Source organism: Tursiops truncatus, chromosome 9, assembly GCF_011762595.2.
Source record: "Tursiops truncatus isolate mTurTru1 chromosome 9, mTurTru1.mat.Y, whole genome shotgun sequence".
Taxonomy (NCBI): Eukaryota; Metazoa; Chordata; class Mammalia; order Artiodactyla; family Delphinidae; genus Tursiops; species Tursiops truncatus.
Genome location: NC_047042.1, coordinates 50,882,517 through 50,906,210, shown reverse-complemented (window position 1 = coordinate 50,906,210; position 23,694 = coordinate 50,882,517). Strand labels below are relative to the sequence as shown.

Here is a 23,694-nt window from a genome sequence, read left to right as displayed (position 1 = left end):
ATCCAAGAGGAGGTTAGACCATTTAAATTCATGGAGTTAAATTATTTTAACAGTAGAAAATGCAATCAGAGCATTTGTTTATCGTATTATAAGGACTGTTTTGGTTAAGGAGACTGCTCTGCTTCCAACATGTGTGCTCGAGGCCACTGTGGAAAGAATGGATAGGCTCACTTTGGCCTGACCAATTCTGATGTCTCATGTAATTTAGGAAAAATGAATGATGTAAGGTTTTTCTGGTTGTTTTGTTTTTAACATATAACCATTTTCTCTTTTCCTCCTTCCAGGATTAAGTTGTCATCATTCTGGGAAGGAAAAAAACCATTAATGAAGTGGCCAATAATACGAAGGGAATCACGGATCAGTCTCCTTTCACTCCCTGTGGTGGATTTCACTTACAAGAAAATTGAAGCTGGCAAGACCTGTTTTCTCTGCAATTTATTTAAAACCTTGCACGCATGTGGATACCTTGTGATTTCCAAGGACTATGTGAAGATTAAGTTTTGCTTACTGATACATGGCATGTATTCTTCTCAGTCTTTTGTGTTTGCTTTTTTTGATTTCCCTCTGCACCACGGCGTCTCTGTAAAGGTTTTTATGCTTTCACCAGCCATGTCTTAAATACATTAAGACAACACACTCAGTGTTCACACTTCTTCAGTAATGTCTGTACTTGAAAGCCACATAGTGGCATAAAACAATGTGTGTTTTCTTTGAGAGCAATGCACATTTTGCAACCACCAGGAAGGAAAACTATAGCTAAAAAAACACCCATGTTCTCTGACTGACTTGACACCTTGGTCCCTGGCCATGGGACCCCACTTGTCTCTTTAAGGACATTGGCAAATGTGTGTTTTTGTTCTGTTTTTTTTCTTGGAAATAACTGCACACTTATATAGGATATCAGAATCTGCTTAGCATTTTCAAGCCACATAGCATGACTGTTCTCCGAGCAGGTTGGAAGTGAAGAAACAAATATGAAGCATTAAGAACAAAGACAGGGATAAATCACTTCCTTTTGAACCTCTAGAAATTGAGGGAGCTTTTTAAATGCTTTCTGGGTCTTGTCAACATCTTATTTTTTTCCATCCACTTTGTTACGCTTTGTGAGTATTTTCTAAATGGTGAAAAGAGTGAGGAACAGAATGTTTGTTTAAAGCACGGGTGCAAAAGAATTGTATCTGCTAGATGAGCCCTGAATGCTGTCTTTACTACTCAACATTTAAAAAGCAAATTACAAAGCTATCCGGAGTTTGAAATTTGCTCATTTACACCAAAACACCTTTGAACTACATTTTTCTAAACATTCCAGGCTAATTGGAAGGCATCATTGGGTACCCTAACTTTAAGCAGTCTCCAGGAATAACTGTTCGGACGCAGGTTTTAGAAACAAGGCAGGAGTCTTGCTTTAAAGATGGAAAAGGGAAAAAGGAAAGGCCCGGCTTCCCTTGTTTAGGAGAGAGAGACCTTGGAGGATGAAGGCGAGTATGTGACGTGGAGGGGAAGGTGGATTAGGCATGCGCGTGCTTTGATCCAGAGGGAGAGCTGCCTGGCGCAGGTCTGTTCCCGGTGGGGCAGGCCTCACTGCAGACCCCAAATAACACTGGGGCAGCTAGGAAACTTCATCTCGAGCATGAAACCTAGCTCCTGAGGACACCAGTTCTTATGGAAATACCTTCGTGTACATTGTTTTACATTTCCTAGTACAGAGGAGGAGAGGCTGAGAACTTGAAACGTGTCGCACTTTCTAGGATCAAGAGTAGGAATTATGAGCCAGTTTGACAAAAACTTTCCCTGAGAGTCAGGTGAAGGAAAGGCTTTTCTATAGTCACCCAGTATACCTAGGAAATTGGACCCAGAATTTCTAAACATTAAAACAGTACTTCCCCTGGAGTGGCGTGTGAGTATAGATGTCAGGTCACAATCCATCTTGTCCCAAGTAGTATTCATTGTAAGCTTCTAAGTGCTAAGCGAGGAATTATTTACTGATTGATTTTAAAGAGTGGAAAAGTTATCCAAGGCCAGAATGCTTACTGTTCACTACCTAGAAATACTTCCCATTCTCCTTTCATACATTCCAACTCTTTGGCAGTCTTTAGAGGTATTTTGATTTAACATGTATTTACATTAGGATTTCTTAAAGTAAATGTGGAGAGAAAACTTTACGTGCAATCAAAAAACGGCCTTTCCTGTGATTTATTTTGAATTATTCATTTGGGGGAGAGGCATAACTTTTGTACTTAATGAAGTTTAAACCAAGGGCTGATGATGATTCAGTCTTGCTATGTAATAAGCTTTCTAAGTTGAAATTTTGAAAATATTTAATGTTTAAAGACTTCAATTAGAAATGTTAGAGTTATTCAGAGATATATGCCCCCGTCATTGGCAGCTTCTCTTGGGAAATGAAACGTAATACTTCTTAGTGGGGGGGTAAATCTGTTTTATTACAGAGACATATGTCTCAGAAGGGTCTCATTTAGGAGGTTTTAGGTTCCCCATGCTTGCCATTGGTGCAGAACATCAAAGTTTACTTTGTCTCTCTCTTTCCTCTCCCATTTGCGAACACCTTTTTTTTTCCCTCCTCTCGCTGAGGACAGCCATGAAAATCACTACAGACTGTGTTCATGAACAGATTTACTATTCTATTGAGAAAGCACTGGAATGTTTTGTGAGATTATTTTTATATGAAGGAGTAGCTTGAATTCAAACAGCTGGAATAGTTAGAACACGTTAGCATGGTAGCTGTATCCGTGTGACGTCACTGCACACATAGTATTTTGAAAGGCAACTTGGGACTTCATGTCCATTTTCTTAAAGGAAGAGTTCGGTTGACTTAAAAATAAATACAAGATACATAGGACATGAAAAAAAAATGTTTGCAGTGCTCAGATAAAAAAAACGGGGGCATAAGGCGGGAGTGGCTGTCCGTCCCCTGACACAAGGATGAGAAGCTATTTCTACCTCCCAAGGGTGACGAGAAGAGTTTCCAGAGGAGCCTCCAGGCTTGTGGAGAAAGCAAGGTCTCTTGGTATCCTTTCCTCAGTGTGTACATGATAGCCAGTGTAATCAATACCCTAGGTAATGCGTCTATACAAGATAATCATCTGTGAATATTACTGGTTTTGTAATCTTTGTTATATAAGAGGATGTTTAGGCTGTACATACTGGGGTAGATTATTGCCTGCCCCTATACATAGGAATATGCTGCATAATTGCATATAACTCTTATCTCCCTTACCAGCTTGTAGGCAGAGGAAACCATATAAGTTACTGCCTTGCAATTTTCTCATACACCAAAAACCAAACCAAACAAAATTCAAATAAAATAAGCAATCTCCTATTCTCATTCCCTTCCTACAGCAGCATATTTTAGAGGCACATACAAAATCTACATTCTCTCTAGTTGGGAGTGGATTTAAAAAATTTTTCTTTTATCTTTTTTTTGTATGATACACTGAGATGTGTACTTTCTAACAGGGGGTTGGTACCTAAGAAATGAGCTAGCATTATTCAGAAAATTATTATACTTCAAAATGACACATAGTAAGGAGAATAGAATAATACATGTTGCATATTTGTTACCAATTGTAATTTGTCTGTATTATGAAAGACGTAATGGTTTGTCAGCTGTCACTGTCGTTTTCTTGTAACATGATATGGAATAAAGTATAGCAGAATCTCTGTACATTTTCTTGTTACATCTTCTTGGTGGGTACCAAATAACACCATATACTCCATCAAAGAAACACTGTCTTAAAAACTCTTAGACACAACCATTCTTAAAGAATGCAAACAAGAGGGGCTTACCTGGTGGCGCAGTGGTTGAGAGTCCGCCTGCCAATGCAGGGGACACGGGTTCGTGCCCTGGTCCGGGAAGACCCCACATGCCGCGGAGCGGCTGGGCCCGTGAGCCGTGGCCGCTGAGCCTGCGCGTCCGGAGCCTGTTGCTCTGCAAAGGGAGAGGCCACAACAGTGAGAAGCGCGTACACCGCAAAAAAAAAAAAAAAAAAAAAAGAATGCAAACAAGAGACCAAACACACAATGCTCTTGGATGTGGGAAGGAGTGAGTTAGCTGGCATGTTCCAGAAATTTGTTAAACCCTCCCTCTGCTTGATTTGCTATGCCGAATGCAGGTAAAGGACTAGAGGTTGTGCAAAACAAATCTTGTGAGCTCCAAGATCTTCACAATTCCCCCAGGTCCTTACTGACATTCACCACATGTTCTGTGCATTGGAGCCAATCTGGTTTTGTTTAATGACAATCTTACTAGTATCTTTTATTGCCTCTTCCTCTCTTTTTTTTTTTTTTTTTTTGCACATATACTAAGATGAGGTGAGTAGGTTACCCTCCATTGAACACAAATCAAAGCCTGAGCACGCTGACATTCTGCCAGAAGCGTTAGTGTTCTCGGAGCTGAGCACATTTCCCTGAACACGGCCTAGTGGGCGCCTGCACCTGACCCAGCACTGCTGGGAGCCGCGCTGGGATGGACAGTGCCACTTGGGGAGGCCAGTTTCATTTCTATCATCACCTCTTCTTGTCGGATCTGTCAGCTTCATAACCCCAAACAAAGCCCCATCAATGGATAATAAAGTTCATACCAGATACAGTCATCAACTTCTAGATATGCTATTTGGTGATTTTAAAATGTTTCTCCTTGAAGGTAAAAATCAAAATTCATATCTCATGTTAAGAAGACCTACGACCCCCTGCACAGACCCTCACCCCAGCAGCACCCACCTCAGGTTTCCCTTCCCTTGCTCCTTTCCTATAACCTCTGTGATTTCCTAGTTTGGAAGCCCTCACAAGCTGACACTCACAGAACCGAATGTAAGTGTTCTCAGTTGATGTATATTGCATTCCACAAAAGCTCGTGAGAGCCACCGCATCTCCAGCCTCCACCAGCCCCTGCTGTCTCCCCTAAAGCAGCAAGTCACCTATGCCAAAGGCACGTGCACTTCCACACAGCCCTGCCACCACCAGTGGATTCTGAGATAGGAGATGGCGTAGAGGCAGACGTCGTGGTAGCCAAGGTAGAGATAACAGGCACATTTCTTAAATGGGAGCCACAAGTGACCCTGGAAACTGATTAGAACTAGAAAGATGTCAAAAGCATAACTTGTTCCTTGGAGCTGTTTCAAGGGAGCAAAATGTATGCCATCGTCCCACTTCAGTGACAGTAGCGCAGATGCCCATTGCTGACATCATTTCCAGCAGCCTCGGCGGTGGGCTTGACCGCATCCCTGGGTTGATTTAATCCCACTAGCTCTTGAGAAAAGAGAGGAGGTGGAGGGCTGGTATCTACCAGAGGCCAAAGAAATAGCTTGAAGAAATAGTTCTAACTTTTTTAATGTGGAAGTAGAGATGACAGTCAACTCTCAGCTCCATAATTGCCCAGGGTCGCCTTGCTCTTTTTCAGCAGGGCCGTTGTTCCAGCTCTGCCAGCTTGGAGCATGTGGTGTGTGCTCGCAGAGGCAAGCAGTTAGAGTCAGGAGGGCGGTACTCCCAGCCTTGCCATTGGCCCCCAGAGGAAAGAGAAACCGGAGGGGAAGGTGTCGGAGCAACCCGGTGCCACTAGGTTAACGCGTACCGTCGCTGAAGAATGGCGGGCATTGTAAAGCTCCGCCATGAGGACCCCGCCGTGGCCCAGCAGCCTGCTGCTACCAGTGGGTGGTGGCGTTATGGGCATTAGCTTTGAGAAGCTTATACAGCAGAGGGGGCTAGGATAAAGGACACAAATCAGGAGAAAACTGACAAGATTAAAAAAAAATCCAAGGCTTCGTATTTACTGTTCATCCCCCATGCTCTCGGTGTGCTATATTGTCTGCGTTGAGTCATGCTGAGAGAGAGCCAGGCACAATAATAGCTCGGAGCAGCCTTGCAGCCCCAGAGCCAGCCTCTGCCAATGGTGCTGACTGTGCCGGTGGAGAATGGGATTCTGATAGAGTCGTCTTTTTTCTCCTTCCCTGTGAGACCACCAATAATTACGGAGGGCATGCTGCAAAGATGGGGTAAGGGTTCCCAGTTGGAGTGTATCCTGAGAAGTGACCCAGCAGGGGTCCTGGCGAAGGTGTGCCTGCCTGACAGATGCAGACAATGCTGGGGACATCCAGGGACATATGTTTGAAGCAGCGGTTCAAGGATTTAGGTTCAAATGCAACTTAGTTTATACATCCTACTACAGTGTGAAACAATGACTCTCTTCCCTCTCGCCATCTTCAAACAAATCGAATAACTGGGTACCTTGCGGATCCCTGGGGCAAGCAGGCACAAAGTCCCTTATTCTGCCCAACATTGGGGAAATCCAAACCCTCTGGTATCCAATCCCCTTAGCCCAGCAGCTAGCAGCCCCGGCTCTCATTAGAATCATGGGGAAGTTTTGAAAACACCTCCACCCCAGACCAATTCCTTCGAGAAATACTGAGGGTGGGTCCCTGGCACCGGTCTGTTTGGGAGCTCAACAGGTGTTTCTCTCGTGCACCTCGCGTGAGAACTGCTAGCCTCTTGCCTTCCTCCTGTCTGTCTGCTCCTCCAGGGAGCAGGCACGCAAACTTGCTTTAAGAGCCAGATAGTAAATAGATCCAGCTTTCTGAGCCATACAGTCTCTGTCAAAACGACTCACTCTACTGTCAGAGTGTGAAAGCAGCCATGCCCAATATATAAATGAATGAGCATGGCTGTGTTCCAATTAAACAATTTCTGGGGCACTGAAGCTTGAATTTCATAATTTTCACAGGTCATGAAATATTTTGCTCTTGATTTTTAAAAGCTATTTTAAAAGTAAAACCTATTTGTAGCTCGCAGCCTGTATAAAAACGGGCAGTGGGCAGGGATTTGCCCGGGGGCTGTTGTTTGCTTACCTTGGCTTAGAATGCGCCCTGGTAATGGGGTTAGGCCAGGACCACCCCTGAGAGTTGCCAGGCCCAGGACAGAGCCAAAATGGAAGCCCATGTACCACATAGCTAAATATTTCAAACTATAAATCCAGCTGACAAAATGTTAAATAAATTCTATTATTTTACCTTGACAAATATGTCTTCATAATGACCTAGAAAAGCCAGGGTTGCACTTAGAATTCTCAGACTCCTCTAAGTTCACCAAAACTTGGTGGCGTGTAGCATACATATGTGTGGGCACCCCGCCCTGCCCTCCGCATCCACACTCTGTCCGTACCTGTGGCAAACAGCCCCTCCTTGGCCAGCCCGCGGGTATCAGCTGCATACACTTATGGAGGGGGTTTTTGGGGAAGACTCCAATTGCAGAGAGGATTCCAGGGTCCCAGGTATCTGGAGACTGAATAGAAGTGGGGGAGATTGGCTCCTGTTGGGCATGGCACCATGGATTCCTCATTCTCCGGAGGAGGGCTATGCCTGCCGAGGATCAGAGCCAGGCCCTTTAAACATGGGAACCAAAACAGAGCTCCCTCTTGCCTGGGTCTAAGGGCACTGCCGGTGGGCAATAGGAGGCTGAGAATTAGCCACTGTGAGTTTTCAGGTCCATGGGGCATTTCATCTGCCCACTCTACTCTGATCCTGTGGAAGCAGACATCGTAAGGGGAAGGGCAAAAAATTGTTTCAGCACATCTCTTGGAATTAAAGGATCTGCCTCCTGTTAGTCATGTGCTGGAACTAGCTGCTACCAGGCCACCAGAACCAACTGTATACCTAGGAATTTTGTGAGCCAGTTCTTAAGTCGTTAATAACTTGAAATCAGATGGGAGTATTTACACCACAGAAATTGGCAAACTCTACATATCAGGGTTTTTTTTTTTCCTTTGTGGTTTTGATTTTGGTTTTGGTTTGGGGTTTGTTTTGTTTTGTTTTTTGTTGCTGTTTTTTGTTTTGTTTTTGAAAGAGAGCCTGTTTTCCAGCACAGCATTGCTTCTTGACCTCTTTCTCCCCAGGCTCATCCCGTACCTCTCCACGCACAAGTCCTAAACTTCCCATTGATCCCTGGATATCCCAGACCTCTACGTGCCCCTGTTCTTTTGCACACACTGTTCCATCTGATTGGAATGCCCTTTCTCATTTTTCGAGCAAACAAGTTCCCATTAATCCTTTTAAAGCCCTGTTCCAAAACTATCTCTGTTGCGAAACATCCCAGAATTCCCCCTCAAAACAGTTTCTCCTTCTTCCATGTTCCCACATCACTTTGGAAATAGTAACAATACAGGCCTTTTTACAATCTCTATCTCCTCAAGCCTGAAAATGGTGACCGAGGCATAGACGTTTAACAGTGGGTTTTTTTAGATAAATCAATGATTAAAGGATAAATACAGATTAAACAAGTTTACCATCCTAAGAAAGGGTTTAGAAGCCTGCAAACAATGTGAATATACTACACGTATACTAAATGCTATGACATGCAATTATATACAAGGTATGGCCCAGCTCTATGGGAGAAAGGGAAACCACAGAGGAAAAGATCTCCTCAAGGAGTTCACTGAAGCAGTTCCTACACTTGGCTGACTACCAAAATCACCTGGGGAGCTTTCTGAACATTTCTCCTGAATCGCAGCCACAGGGGTGGCAGTCCAGGTGTGTGTACTTTTTTTTTTTTTTTTTTCTGTACACGGGCCTCTCACTGTTGTGGCCTCTACCGTTGTGGAGTACAGGCTCTGGACACGTAGGCTCAGCAGCCATGGCTCACGGGCCCAGCCGCTCTGCGGCATGTGGGATCTTCCCAGACTGGGGCATGAACCCGTCTCCCCTGCATCGGCAGGCAGACTCTCAACCACTGCGCCACCAGGGAAGCCCCAGGTATGTGTACTTTTAAAAATCTCCTGAAGTGATTCTGACGGTCATCCATGGTGATGATCGCTCTAGGGAAGTTTAGATGCATAACCTCTTAACCAGTCTATTTTCCTCCCTCTCAAGTCTTCCCTCTACCCTCTGCTCCGCTTGGTCGGGCAGAGGATTTGTTGGGAAGCCTGGGGTCATGCCCCACCTTCTGAGCCCACACTAGAGAATAGGCAAGAGGCAGCTGTTTGCATGGGGTAGAAACGGAGCTTGGATGTGTGTGTCTCCCATAACCCCACAATGCAGAGACGATCTGGGATGGGAAGGGAAGGGGCCTCTGTTTGCTATCTTGGGCACAAGATATATAGCTGTGTAGTTTTCTCAGTCTGCTTCTTTCCCATAGAATTTTGGGATTCCAAAAACCTCTGTTCATTTTATACCCTCTGTCCCTCTTAGTCTGAGCTGACAATGTTTTCGTTAGTACAAGTCTCCTTAATATTTTGTTTCTCATCAATCTTGTTAGGATTCACTCCATTAAACGAACATCGAATCCATCCAAAGCTTATCTCAAATCTCAAGATAAGCTTTTCTCTACCTTAGACTTCCTCTAAGGCTACTGCAGGACTGTGCCCTTAAGATTTTTATAAGCACTTCTGTTTAACGGAGACATCTAAAAGGCATGCCTTTCATATCTTTCGAGGGACTTTTGATGGTCTGAAAGAATCTATGCAGCACTACCTCAAATCTGGCTGAGGTCTTAAAGGGTTCTTCACCTTCATCTTTAGATAGAAATTACATATTTTAATTTTAGCTGCATTTGCCATCTGGAGAAGATGAAACTGAGGAATAGTTTTATTTTTTGAACACCCAAAGTCTTGGCTCTTTTATAGTTAACAATTCTTTCTTTAGCTCGTCTTTTTCCTCTCGTATTTCCTATGGGCAGCTGGAAGAATCAGGTCGCCTTGAACATTCTTCCTGGAAATCCTACTGGATCATGAGTTTATTACGTACATTTTCTATTTTCCATGTTACCACTGGTGAAAGTATTCCTAGACTTTCCACCATTTCATAACCAGGGAATCCTTTCCTCCAGCTTCCAACACACCTTCCTCGCTTTCCTTTAATTCCTCTCTAACAGCCTCTTCAAAGCTCTTCCAATGTCCACCCTCTACCCAGGCCCTGAACCGCTGCTGCATGTTTTTAAGTTTTGTTATGGCAGTGGCTCACTTCTAGGTACCAAAATATTTCTACTTATCTATTGTGAAACAAATCACCCCCCAAACTGGTAGCCTAAAAACAGTATTCAGTTGTGTTCTCTTTCTTGGTTTCTGTGGATCCAGCATTCGGGATCAGCCTGTTTGGGTAGTTCTGGCTCGAGATCTCGGCGGTCGCTGGGCTTGGAGCCAAATCAAGGGCTCCTGTGCTCCTGTATCTGGCTCATGGGCTGGGAAGACCTGAATGGCTGGCGGCCGGAACTGCTGGCTCTCCACAGGCATCTCCTGTTTGTCTCTACATGCTCTCTCTCTGGGGTTTCCCTGGCATGGTGGTTTCCACGCTCCAAAGGAATACACCTCAAGAGAGACAGCCAGGTAGAAGCTGTATCACCTTTGATGAATTAGCCTCGAAAGCCACACAGAATCATTTCTGCTACCTACTCTTACTTAGAAGCAAGTCACTAAGACTAGCCCAATATTTAAAGGGAGGGGAATTAGGCCTATTGATGGGAGGTGTTTCAAATCATATGCAGCCTTGTGTTAAAACCACCGCACCTCTTACAGGCACCGGCCTAGCATGCGTTTGCTTACTGATCTGGATGAGTTTGGTACAATGGGAGAAAATCCAAGGCTGCAGTCTTCTTGAAATTCTGGGAGTTAGGTCTCTTTTTAAAAATTATCTCCGATTACTGGGGAAGATGGCGGAAGAGTAAAACGCGGAGATCACCCTCCTCCCCACAGATACACCAGAAATACATCCACACGTGGAACAACTCCTACAGAACACCTACTGAACGCTGGCAGAAGACCTCAGACCTCCCAAAAGGCAAGAAACCCCCCACGTACCTGGGTAGGGCAAAAGAAAACAGAATAAACAGAGACAAAAGAATAGGGATGGGACCTGCACCAGTGGGAGGGAGCTGTGAAGGAGGAAAGCTTTCCACACACTAGAAGCCCCTTCGCGGGCGGAGACTGCGGGTGGCGGAGGGGGAAAGCTTCGGAGCCGCGGAGGAGAGCACAGCAACAGGGGTGCGGAGGGCAAAGCGGAGAGATTCCCGCACAGAGGGTCGGTGCCGACCACCACTCACCAGGCCGAGAGGCTTGTCTGCTCACCCGCTGGGGCGGGCGGGACTGGGAGTTGAGGCTCGGGCTTCGGTGGAGCGCCGGGAGACGACTGGGGTTGGCGGCGTGAACACAGCCTGCAGGGGGTTGGTGCCTCGCGGCTAGCCGGGAGGGAGTCCGGAAAAAGGTCTGGACCTGCCGAAGAGGTAAGAGACTTTTTCTTCCCTCTTTGTTTCCTGGTGCGCGAGGAGAGGGGATTAAGAACGCTGCTTAAAGGAGCTCCAGAGACGGGCGCGAGCCGCGGCTAAAAGCGCGGACCCCAGAGACGGGCATGAGACGCTAAGGCTGCTGCTGCCGCCACCAAGGGGCCTCTGTGCGAGCACAGGTCACTATCCACACCCCGCTTCCGGGGAGCCTGTGCAGCCCTCCACTGCCAGGGTCCCGGGATCCAGGGACAACTTCCCCGGGAGAACGCACGGCGCGCCTCACGCTGGTGCAACGTCACGCCGGCCTCTGCCGCCGCAGGTCCGCCCCGCACTCCGTGCCCCTCCCTCGCAGGCTCGCCCCGCGCACCACGTGACCCTCCCTCCCCGCCCCCTGGCCTGAGTGAGCCAGAGCCCCCAGTCCGCGGCTCCTTTAACCCCGTCCTGTCTGAGCGAAAAACAGACGCCCTCCGGCGACCTACACGCACAGGCGGGGCCAAATCCAAAACTAAGCACCTGGGAGCTGTGAGAACAAAGAAGAGAAAGGGAAAGCTCTCCCAGCAGCCTCAGGTGCAGCGGATTAGCGCTCCACAATCAACTTGATGTGCCCTGCATCTGTGGAATACATGAATACACAACGAATCATCCCAAATTAAGGAGGTGGACTCCGAGAGGAAGATTTATGATTTTTTTCCCCATTTACTCTTTTTGTGAGTGTGTATGTGTATGCTTCTGTGTGAGATTTTGTCTGTATAGCTTTGCTTCCACCATTTGTCGTAGGGTTCTATCCGTCCGTTTTTCTTTTTTAATTTTTTTCTCTTAAAAATTATTCTTTTATTTTAATAACTTTATTATATTTTATCTTACTTTATTTTATTTCACTTTATCTTCCTTCTTTCTTTATTTCCTTCCTCCCTCCCTCCCTCTTTTCTTTCTTTCTCTCTTTCTTTCTTTCTCCTTCTACTAATTCTTTCTTTCTACTTTATCTCCCTTTTATTCTGAGCCGTGTGGATGAAAGGCTCTTGGTGCTGCAGCCAGGAGTCAGTGCTGTGCCTCTGAGGTGGGAGAGCCAACTTCAGGACACTGGTCCACAACAGACCTCCCAGCTCCACATAATATCAAACGGCAAAAATCTCCCAGAGATCTCCATCTCAACACCAGCACCCAGCTTCACTCAACGACCAGCAAGCTACAGTGCTGGACACCCTATGCCAAACAACTAGCAAGACAGGAACACAATCCCACCCATTAGCACAAAGGCGGCCTAAAATCATAATAAGGCCACAGACACCCCAAAACACACCACCAGACATGGACCTGCCCACCAGAAAGACAAGATCCAGCCTCATCCACAGGAACACAGGCACTAGTCCCCTCCACCCGGAAGCCTACAAAACCCACTGAACCAACCTTGCTTAGCCACTGGGGACAGACACCAAAAACAACGGGAACTACGAACCTGCAGCCTGCAAAAAGGAGACCCCAAACACAGTAAGATAAGCAAAATGAGAAGACAGAAAAACACACAGCAGCTGAAAGAGCAAGATAAAAACCCCCAAGACCTAACAAATGAAGAGGGAATAGGCAGTCTACCTGAAAAAGAATTCAGAATAATGATAGTAAAGATGATCCAGAATCTTGGAAATAGAATAGACAAAATGCAAAAAACATTTAACAAGGACCTAGAAGAACTAAAGATGAAACAAACAACGATGAACAACACAATAAATGACATTAAAAATACTCTAGATAGGATCAATAGCAGAATAACTGAGGCAGAAGAACGGATAAGTGACCTGGAAGATAAAATAGTGGAAAAAACTACTGCAGAGCAGAATAAAGAAAAAAGAATGAAAAGAACTGAGGACAGTCTCAGAGACCTCTGGGACAACATTAAATGCACCAACATTCGAATGATAGGGGTTCCAGAAGAAGAAGAGAAAAAGAAAGGGACTGAGAAAATATTTGAAGAGATTATAGTTGAAAACTTCCCTAATATGGGAAAGGAAATAGTTAATCAAGTCCAGGAAGCACAGAGAGTCCCATACAGGATAAATCCAAGGAGAAATATGTCAAGACACATATTAAACTGTCAAATATTAAATACAAAGAAAACATATTAAAAGCAGCAAGGGAAAAACAACAAATAACACACAAGGGAATCCCCATAAGGTTAACAGCTGATCTTTCAGCAGAAACTCTGCAAGCCAGAAGGGACTGGCAGGACATATTTAAAGTGATGAAGGAGAAAAATCTGCAACCAAGATTACTCTACCCAGCAAGGATCTCATTCAGATTTGATGGAGAAATTAAAACCTTTATAGACAAGCAAAAGCTGAGAGTTTAGCACCACCAAACCAGCTTTACAAGAACTGCTAAAAGAACTTCTCTAGGCAAGAAACACAAGAGAAGGAAAAGGCTTACAATAACGAACCCAAAAGAATTAAGAAAATGGAAATAGGAACATACATATCGATAATTACCTTAAATGTAAATGGACTAAATGCTCCCACCAAAAGACACAGACTGGCTGAATGGATACAAAAACAAGACCCATATATATGCTCTCTACAAGAGACCCACTTCAGACCTAGAGACACATACAGACTGAAAGTAAGGGGATGGAAAAAGATATTTCATGCAAATGGAAACCAAAAGAAAGCTGGAGTAGCAATTCTCATATCAGACAAAATAGACTTTAAAATAAATACTATTAGAAGAGACAAAGAAGGACACTACATAATGATCAAGGGATCAATCCAAGAAGATACAACAATTGTAAATATTTATGCACCCAACATAGGAGCACCTCAATACATAAGACAAATACTAACAGCCATAAAAGGGGAAATCGACAGTAACACATTCATAGTAGGGGACTTTAACACCCCACTTTCACCCATGGACAGATCATCCAAAATGAAAATAAATAAGGAAACACAAGCTTTAAATGATACATTAAACAAGATGGACTTAATTGATATTTATAGGACATTCCATCCAAAAACAACAGAATACACATTCTTCTCAAGTGCTCATGGAACATTCTCCAGGATAGATCATAACTTGGGTCACAAATCAAGCCTTGGTAAATTTAAGAAAATTGAAATTGTATCAAGTATCTTTTCCGACCACAATGCTATGAGACTAGATATCAATTACAGGAAAGGATCTGTAAAAAATACAAACACATGGAGGCTAAACGATACACTGCTTAATAACGAAGTGATCACTGAAGAAATCAAAGAGGAAATTAAAAAATACCTAGAAACAAATAACAATGGAGACACGACGACCCAAAATCTATGGGATGCAGCAAAAGCAGTTCTAAGAGGGAACTTTATAGCAATACAATCCTACCTTAAGAAACAGGAAACATCTCGAATAAACAACCTAACCTTGCACCTAAAGCAATTAGAAAAAGAAGAACCAAAAAAACTGCAAAGTTAGCAGAAGGAAAGAAATCATAAAAATCAGATCAGAAATAAATGAAAAAGAAATGAAGGAAACGATAGCAAAGATCAATAAAACTAAAAGCTGGTTCTTTGAGAAGATAAACAAAAATGATAAACCATTAGCCAGACTCATCAAAAAGGGAGAAGACTCAAATCAATAGAATTAGAAATGAGAAAGAAGAAGTAACAACTGACACTGTAGAAATACAAAAGATCGTGAGACATTACTACAAACAACTCTATGCCAATAAAATGGACATCCTGGAAGAAATGGACAAATTCTTAGAAATGCACAACCTGCCAAGACTGAATCAGGAAGAAACAGAAAATATGAACAGAACAATCACAAGCACTGTGAAACTGTGATTAAAAATCTTCCAACAAACAAAAGCCCAGGCCCAGATGGCTTCACAGGCGAATTCTATCAAACATTTAGAGAAGAGCTAACACCTCTCCTTCTCAAACTCTTCCAGAATATAACAGAGGGAGAAACACTCCCAAACTCATTCTACGAGGCCACAATCACCCTGATACCAAAACCAGACAAGGATGTCACAAAGAAAGAAAACTACAGGCCAATATCACTGATGAACATAGATGCAAAAATCCTCAACAAAATACTAGCAAACAGAATCCAACAGCACATTAACGGATCATACATCATGATCAAGTGGGGTTTATTCCAGGAGTGCAAGGATTCTTCAATATACACAAATCAATCAACGTGATATACGATATTAACAAATTGAAGGAGAAAAACCATATGATCATCTCAGTAGATGCAGAGAAAGCTTTCAACACCCATCTATGATAAAAACCCTGAAGAAAGTAGGCATAGAGGGAACTTTCCTCAACATAATAAAGGCCATATATGACAAACCCACAGCCAACATCGTCCTCAATGGTGAAAAACTGAAAGCATTTCCACTAAGATTAGGAACAAAACAAGGTTGCCTACTCTCACACCACTCTTATTCAACATAGTTTTGGAAGTTTTAGCCACAGAATCACAGAAGAAAAGGAAATAAAAGGAATCCAAATCGGAAAAGAAGAAGTAAAGCTGTCACTGTTTGCAGATGACATGATACTATACAAAGAGAATTCTAAAGATGCTACTACCAGAAAACTATTAGAGCTAATCAATGAATTTGGTAAAGTAGCAGGATACAAAATTAATGCACAGAAATCTCTGGCATTCCTATACACTAATGATGAAAAATCTGAAAGTGAAATCAAGAAAACGCTCCCATTTACCATTGCAACAAAAAGAATAAAATATCTAGGAATAAACCTACCTAAGGAGACAAAAGACCTGTATGCAGAAAATTATAAGACACTGATGAAAGAAATTAAAGATGATACAAATAGATGGAGAGATATACCACGTTCTTGGATTGGAAGAATCAACATTGTGAAAATGACTCTACTACCCAAAGCAATCTACAGATTCAATGCAATCCCTATCAAACTACCACTGGCATTTTTCACAGAACTAGAACACAAAATTTCACAATTTGCATGGAAACACAAAAGGCCCCGAATAGCCAAAGCAATCTTGAGAACAAAAAAAGGAGCTGGAGGAATGAGGCTCCCTGACTTCAGACTATACTACAAAGCTACAGTAATCAAGACAGTATGGTACTGGCACAAAAACAGAAAGATAGATCAATGGAACAGGATAGAAAGCCCAGAGATAAACCCACACACATATGGTCACCTTATCTTTGATAAAGGAGGCAGGAATGTACAGTGGAGAAAGGACAGCCTTTTCAATAAGTGGTGCTGGGAAAACTGGACAGGTACATGTAAAAGTATGAGATTAGATCACTCCCTAACACCATACACAAAAATAAGCTCAAAATGGATTAAAGACCTAAATGTAAGGCCAGAAACTATCAAACTCTTAGAGGAAAACATACGCAGGACACTCTATGACATAAATCACAGCAAGATCCTTTTTGACCTACCTCCTAGAGAAATGCAAATAAAAACAAAAATAAACAAATGGGACCCAATGAAACTTCAGAGGTTTTGCACAGCAAAGGAAACCATAAACAAGACCAAAAGACAACCCTCAGAATGGGAGAAAATATTTGCAAATGAAGCAACTGACAAAGGATTAATCTCCAAAATTTATAAGCAGCTCATGCAGATCAATAACAAAAAACCAAACAACCCAATCCAAAGATGGGCAGAAGACCTAAATAGACATTTCTCCAAAGAAGATATACAGTCTGCCAACAAACACATGAAAGAATGCTCAACATCATTAATCATTAGAGAAATGCAAATCAAAACTACAATGAGATATCATCTCACACCAGTCAGAATGGCCATCATCAAAAAATCTAGAAACAATAAATGCTGGAGAGGGTGTGGAGAAAAGGGAACCCTCTTGCACTGTTGGTGGGAATGTAAATTGATACAGCCACTGTGGAGAACAGTATGGAGGTTCCTTAAAAAACTACAAATAGAACTACCATATGACCCAGCAATCCCACTACTGGGCATATACCCTGAGAAATCCATAATTCAAAAAGAGTCATGTACCAAAATGTTCATTGCAGCTCTATTTACAATAGCCCGGAGATGGAAACAACCTAAGTGTCCATCATCGGATGAATGGATAAAGAAGATGTGGCACATATATACAATGGAATATTACTCAGCCATAAAAAGAAACGAAATGAGCTATTTGTAATGAGGTGGATAGACCTAGAGTCTGTCATACAGAGTGAAGTAAGTCAGAAAGAGAGAGACAAATACCGTATGCTAACACATATATATGGAATTTAAGGGAAAAAAAATGTCATGAAGAACTAGGGGTAAGACAGGAATAAAGACACAGACCTACTAGAGAATGGACTTGAGGATATGGGGGGGGGAAGGGTAAGCTGTGACAAAGCGAGAGAGAGGCATGGACATATACACACTACCAAACGTAAGGTAGATAGCTAGTGGGAAGCAGTGGCATAGCACAGGGAGATCAGCTCGGTGCTTTGTGACCGCCTGGAAGGGTGGGATAGGGAGGATGGGAGGGAGGGAGATACAAGAGGGAAGAGATACGGGAACATATGTATATGTATAACTGATTCACTTTGTTATAAAGCAGAAACTAACACACCATTGTAAAGCAAGTATACCCCAATAAAGATGTAAAAAAAAAAAAAATATCTCCAACTGCATGTTATCCCCCTTAAGCACTTGGGAAACCTTTGCTTTTGAATCTGGAGGTGATAACTGCCTGGCGTCCCACTTTCCTCACAGGAAACCATGTGTTATACAGAGGAGTTTTGTTCTTTGTCCCTCATTAGTTTCCTCCGTCCCCAAGCCAGGCAGCCACTGTCCCAAAGGAAAAAGAACCCTCCTCAAGTAGCCAACAATCAGCACGCCCTCCATCTCTAGTCTCTAAGACTTATTAATGCGTGGATTTGACTTAGCCTGAGTAAGTAGTTTTTTAATACTAATTTTTTTAAAACCCTGCTATGCCAAAGAATTAAATAAACACTTGTCTAGCTTTAAATGTTTTGCAGGGGACTAAAATAACATCTTCTAGGACAGATGTTCAAGTTTTCAACCCCACTAATTCAAGGCAAGAAAATCTCTTTCCTACAAGGTTTTGATTCTGTGGCCATAGCTATAAGATGGTGTGCCATCAATTTTCCAAGTGTAGAGAAATTCTAGGGGTGCAGAGATTTTTCTTTGCAGGCTGACAAATGAAAGTGTATTTCAGTGTAGGGGGTGGTGCAAGGGAGTGATGTTCATCCCTCAGAGATGACTAGAGTCTCCGCTTCTATATTTAGACCATGTCTTGCAACTCGTGAAAATGAGTTGCTTGTTCTTTTTCCCCTAAGTCATTCTCTCTCTGCCCCCTACTCTCCCCAGGCTTTATTTATTTATTTTTAGAACTAACTGAGTCACACGTGATTCCTTCCTAAAGCTTAAGACTTATTTTTAACAACGTGCTCAAACACAAATCCTATTGTTCACATCCTTAGGGAGAGTGAGTTACTCCAGAGGAAAAAAAAGGAGAGATTTCATATACATTTTTTATGCAGTGAATAATTTATATGAAAAGAAATTGTACAGAAAATGTGAAAAATCTTTGAATAATCCAGAGATTACTGTACTGGGACCAGAAGAGAAACGACTGAAATCCATAAAGCTTTGGAGGGAGCTAAGAGGGGGAGTTTTCATTCAAAGTTTTTCAGTGGCGTCCTTATGTTGTTTTGAACGCTGAGGTTCTATTGTTCCAGGGGGGGCTCATTCCACACCACCTGGCTCACTTTCTCTTTCCCACAGTTAACAAGTGTTGTTTGGACTCTAGGAAGTTTTGATAGAGACTCAGCTAAGGTAAATCACCGAGATCATTGATTTTGTCTAGATGAGTGGAAAAAAAAGTCAACAGTGGAGCAGAAAGAAAGAGAAAGAGAAGCAGTAAGCTATGATGACAAAATATCATATTGGATCAGATAAACTTCCCGCTCTTAGTCCCTTAATTTTAATCACATCTTTTCTTCTTGGGTATCAACAATATTGCTGCCCAAACCCTATGCCTATGGAGACATAAACATTTAAATCTACCAGAGACAGATGGTAACATAAATCTCCACTGTTGCTTCCTTAGAGGATTCCCAGCTCTGTTGCCCTCTGCGGTAAATGGGACATCAGAGGTGACTATTTCCCAGAAGGGCTCCTTTTGGATTCACCTGCAGGAAATAAAGATGCTTCATTGTTTTAGGGGGAATTTTGTCGGCTGCGATTGTGGGAATTACAACAGCAACAGAATGCTGAGGCTGGAATGAAATTTACCAATTAGCAACTCTACAGCTTCCTTTCTGCTCAGCCTCCCAGGGCAATAGATGTGGTTGTTACACCTGGCCACCTCTATCCAAAAGGTTTGGCTGTGATCATACAGAGTGGCCAGGCTAACAGACAGCCTTAATTATAGCAAGGGAAAGCCCGATGGTCAGCCCTGTTTTTGATCAGAGAATCTCAAAAATCGTATTTGAATTTATGATCCTGCACTTAACCAGAATATGGCCTTTTGCTGAATTGTCTTAATTTTTTTAATGTCCCATTTTTCTGTTCTGTGACAACTTTTGGTTGCTTGAGCTTCACTAAATACTTTATAACATTAACACTTTTTAGATATAGCTAGGATTTAGTCTGTTCTATGTAAAAACATTTTTTGTGGTTGATTTTAAAAATCCAAATCTGCATATCTTCTGTGATTATTAATAGCTTTTACCGCATTTGACGTGTCAGGAAGAGTTACAGAGCTATGTCAGTACTCTGAATGGGCTTCATGATATTTCCTGGTGCCCGGGATGTTGACAGCTGTTTTGAGTGCCAGTGGGGGAGCAAAAGTGACCCATGTCTGTCTCAGGAGATAGAACAGAGGAAACATGTGGCAGTCAATTCAAAAATCATACTGCAAACATTAAAAGCCAGAGCAGAGATTCCTGACACTATTCAAGGAGGCATGTGGGAGTGAGAAAAAGATCTAGATTCAGAAGAGATGAAGTTCCATAATCTTTGATTAAAACCTCTTCCTCCGGGACTTCCCTGGTTGCGCAGTGGTTAAGAATCCACCTGCCAATGCAGGGGACACGGGCTCTGGCCCTGATCCGGGAAGATCCCACATGTCGCGGAGCAACTAAGCCCGTGTGCCACAACTACTGAGACTGCGCTCTAGAGCCCGTGCTCCGCAACAAGAGAAGCCACCGCAGTGAGAAGCCCGCGCACCACAATGAAGAGTGGCCCCCGCTCACCACAACTAGAGAAAGCCCGCGAGCAGCAACGAAGACCCAACGCAGCCAAAAATAAATAAATTAATTAAATTAAAAAAAAAAAAAAACCTCTTCCTCCATGAACATAAATGTTAAAACAAGCAACCTCTAACTGCCAAGAACCCCAACTGAATTTAAACATACCCAAAGAGGGATTTTAAGGAGAGAAGCTAGCACAAAGAGCCCTCTGGCACGCAGAATCCTTTTTGTAGAAAGATAGTGGAGCCTTTCTAGAGATTTAAACCAATTGAATCAGAACACCTGTGTCTCACAGACTACCTAGAGCAATTGATAATTCTCAGGGTTTACTCAGCTCTAAACTTCACTGGACTTGACCATCTGTATTTCTGCTTCCTCTTTGAGCCTCAGGCTCTCAATATTTCCACCCAAAGAGCTTTTTTTTTTTTTTTTTTTTTTTTGCCGTACGCGGGCCTCTCACTGTTGTGGCCTCTCCTGTTGCGGAGCACAGGCTCCGGACGCGCAGGCTCAGCAGCCATGGCTCACGGGCCCAGCCGCTCCGCGGCATGTGGGTTCTTCCCAGTCCGGGGCACGAACCCGTGTCCCCTGCATCGGCAGGAGGACTCTCAACCACTGCGCCACCAGGGAAGCCCCACCCAAAGAGCTTTAAGTGCGCTTCCTTCCTCCCATTGATCCCCCTCCAAACACTCCACCATGCTGTAGCCAAGGGAATCTTCTGGAGCCCTCTTCTGGCGCACACCCTCCACTGGTTTCTCCTGCGTTCTGTGTCCAGTTCATGCCAGGCATCAGGGCCCTTCCTAATGGCATCCACTTGCCCTCATCTTGCTCCCCAAGCTGGTATGCTTTGCTCCCATGGGTCTCAACCACTATCCTCCTGTTCTTGGTCTCTCTCACATCTGGGCCTTTGTTGTGTATTCTCAGGGCATTTTACTAGAGCTAATAAATACGCCCATTTTATTATAACTGTCCTCCCTGCACGACTCCATGCTCTGCTTCCTCTTTGCGTGAGACCTGGCGCATGGTGAGCCCATGAGGAAGATGGGTTGAGTGAGGGGGTGGGTCAGTACCCATGCTGTGCCCCTCCTTCCACCTAAAACGCCAATTCATCCCTGGCCATCCTGCAAGGCTGGCCCCAGGAAGCCACCCCTGACCCCTCCCCTGCTTTGCTTCCCCAGTGCCTTATATATAACCTTTCCTTTATTTTATTTCACTTACTTATATTAGGTTATAAGTGCTTATGCTACTTATCTACTTATACGTTTGCTATTTCTGTAGGTCAAAAGGACCAAATATCAGCAATTTCATATGGTCCAACCTAACAGAAAAGCAGGAGCCCATGGTGGGTATATGTGAGACAGACCAAGGTTGAAGACTGGCTCTGTCACTTCGCTTGCTGTGTGTCCTAGTCAAGCTCCTAGGCTTCTCCACGTCTCAGTTTCTGCATGTGTAAAATGGAAATAATCATAGCAAGTACATCCTAGTGGTGTTATGAGGATTAAATGAGGCACTGCATTCTAACATGCAGAACTTAGGGCTTGGCTCCTATGATAAACATTAGCTACGCTTAGTCAGTAGTTAAATATTTACTAAGGTCCACTATGTTCCAGGGATAGTGCCAGTTGCTGGAGGTACAAAGATGGATAAGATAAAATGAGGCTTGCCTTTGCGGAGCTCATAGCCACTAAAAGTGCAAAAACGAGTCTGATCGATGCTACAGATGAGGAAGTACTAGTGCTAAAGGCATCTGTTTCTCAACTCTCATGCTAGGGTGGAATCAACTTTTTACAGCTCTAGTTTCCCAAGTAAACCATGAGAGGCTTTAACTATCTTTTTTCCTGGTAAGAGGTAGATACCCATAGTTCAGAAACTAGCATATGGTGGATACTCAAGAAACGTGTGTTGAGTGAATCAATGAAGGAGTCAACTAATAAATGAATAAATGAACTGTAGCTCCAGGTCTAAGCACATATGAAACAGAAACCTCTCAAGTCAGCATTCACAGCCAATGCAGACAGGAGTTCTTCCTTAGAACACTGAAGTTGTCCATAACCCACGATCTGGCTGAGTGACCCCTTTCTGCCATTTCCATCAAAAGTAGACTCTGGCCCATAAACCTCTGCTTTACTACAGGAACGGCCAAAAGGGGTCACTCAGCCAGATCCTGGGTTATTTATTTTTTAACTATCTTTCCACATGTTTGTGGCATACACAAAAATGTGTTTTTGAACATTGCTATTTACGTAAAATATAATCATGTAAGCAAACAAACAAAGAAAAGAAAATGAGAGATGGCTTTTCCCAGCTCACAATTCATTCACTCATTCATTTCATTCATCCCACAAGCATCCTATGTGCAGGGCACTGTGTACATAGCAAATGTTTGGGGGAGAAACAACCAGCCCCCAGCCACACCGTTTAATGGCCCTCTGCCTCAGGATCTTGTTTCTCTTATCTTCAAACTTACTTCATTGTGCACATCTGTTCATAAATTTAAATAATTTATTTACTTAAGAAACATTTGTCAAGAGCCAGCTCTATACCAGGCTCTGTGATGGGCCCTGAGGACTCTGTGATGAGCCCACCCTGCCTCAGCCTCTGCCTCCCTTAAACTTGGAGTCTAACACAGAGAAGCGCAGACAGTATCAAACAGTCACATAAATACATAATCAAACTGCAATTACTGCAGGAAAGGAACAAAAGGAGGTACGCAAGAAAATATGGCAGGGGGCCTGACCTGGGGAATCAGGAAAACTTCCTTGAGGGAGTGACTTTTGAATTGAGCTCTGAACTTTGAGAGGAGGAGATAGGAGCCGGGGAACTGAGGAAGCCGGTGTGGGAGTACAGGGGATGCGGAGCCCACAGAGATGAAGGGGGGCAGTTGCACAGGGCCGGGGAAACTCACGACACATAACGAAGTTTTAAAATCCTTAAGGAGGATTGTGATCAGCTCAGGTTGATGCTTTTCACTCTGATTACCGTCAACTAGATTGTGGGTTCTTTGAGTTATGAGGCTGCATCATACTCCTTTTTACATCTCTGACCGCATCCAGCAGAGGGCTTTGAATGCAGTAATCTGGTGCTCAATTAATGGTGATTGAACATGTGAAAAGGATGCCAGTGACATAACCTTGCACTGGGAGGTTAACGAGATCTAGTTAATGGATACTTTTATCCCCAAACCAAGAGACGCTCCTAGAATCCCCAGTGTTTTCCCCTCGGCAGTGCAGGTGAAAGAGAAGGGGCGGGACACTCTG

At 43.4% G+C, this 23,694-nt stretch overlaps 2 protein-coding genes across 7 annotated transcripts in view; one reads left to right on the top strand and one right to left on the bottom strand.

The window, feature by feature from the left end:
* The window catches only part of CDK14 (cyclin dependent kinase 14), a 618,912-nt gene extending 615,230 nt beyond the window's left edge, over positions 1-3,682 (top strand). For all 5 annotated transcript variants that reach the window (XM_073809735.1, XM_073809734.1, XM_073809736.1 and 2 more), the window contains one exon: positions 285-3,682. The gene's annotated coding sequence lies outside the window, so the exon portion shown is untranslated. The remainder of the gene's footprint in view (positions 1-284) is intronic.
* MTERF1 (mitochondrial transcription termination factor 1) overlaps positions 1-23,694 on the bottom strand; it is a 603,361-nt gene that overhangs the window by 55,518 nt on the left and 524,149 nt on the right. For both annotated transcript variants that reach the window (XR_012333983.1, XR_012333984.1), the window contains one exon: positions 3,805-3,946. The gene's annotated coding sequence lies outside the window, so the exon portion shown is untranslated. The remainder of the gene's footprint in view (positions 1-3,804; positions 3,947-23,694) is intronic.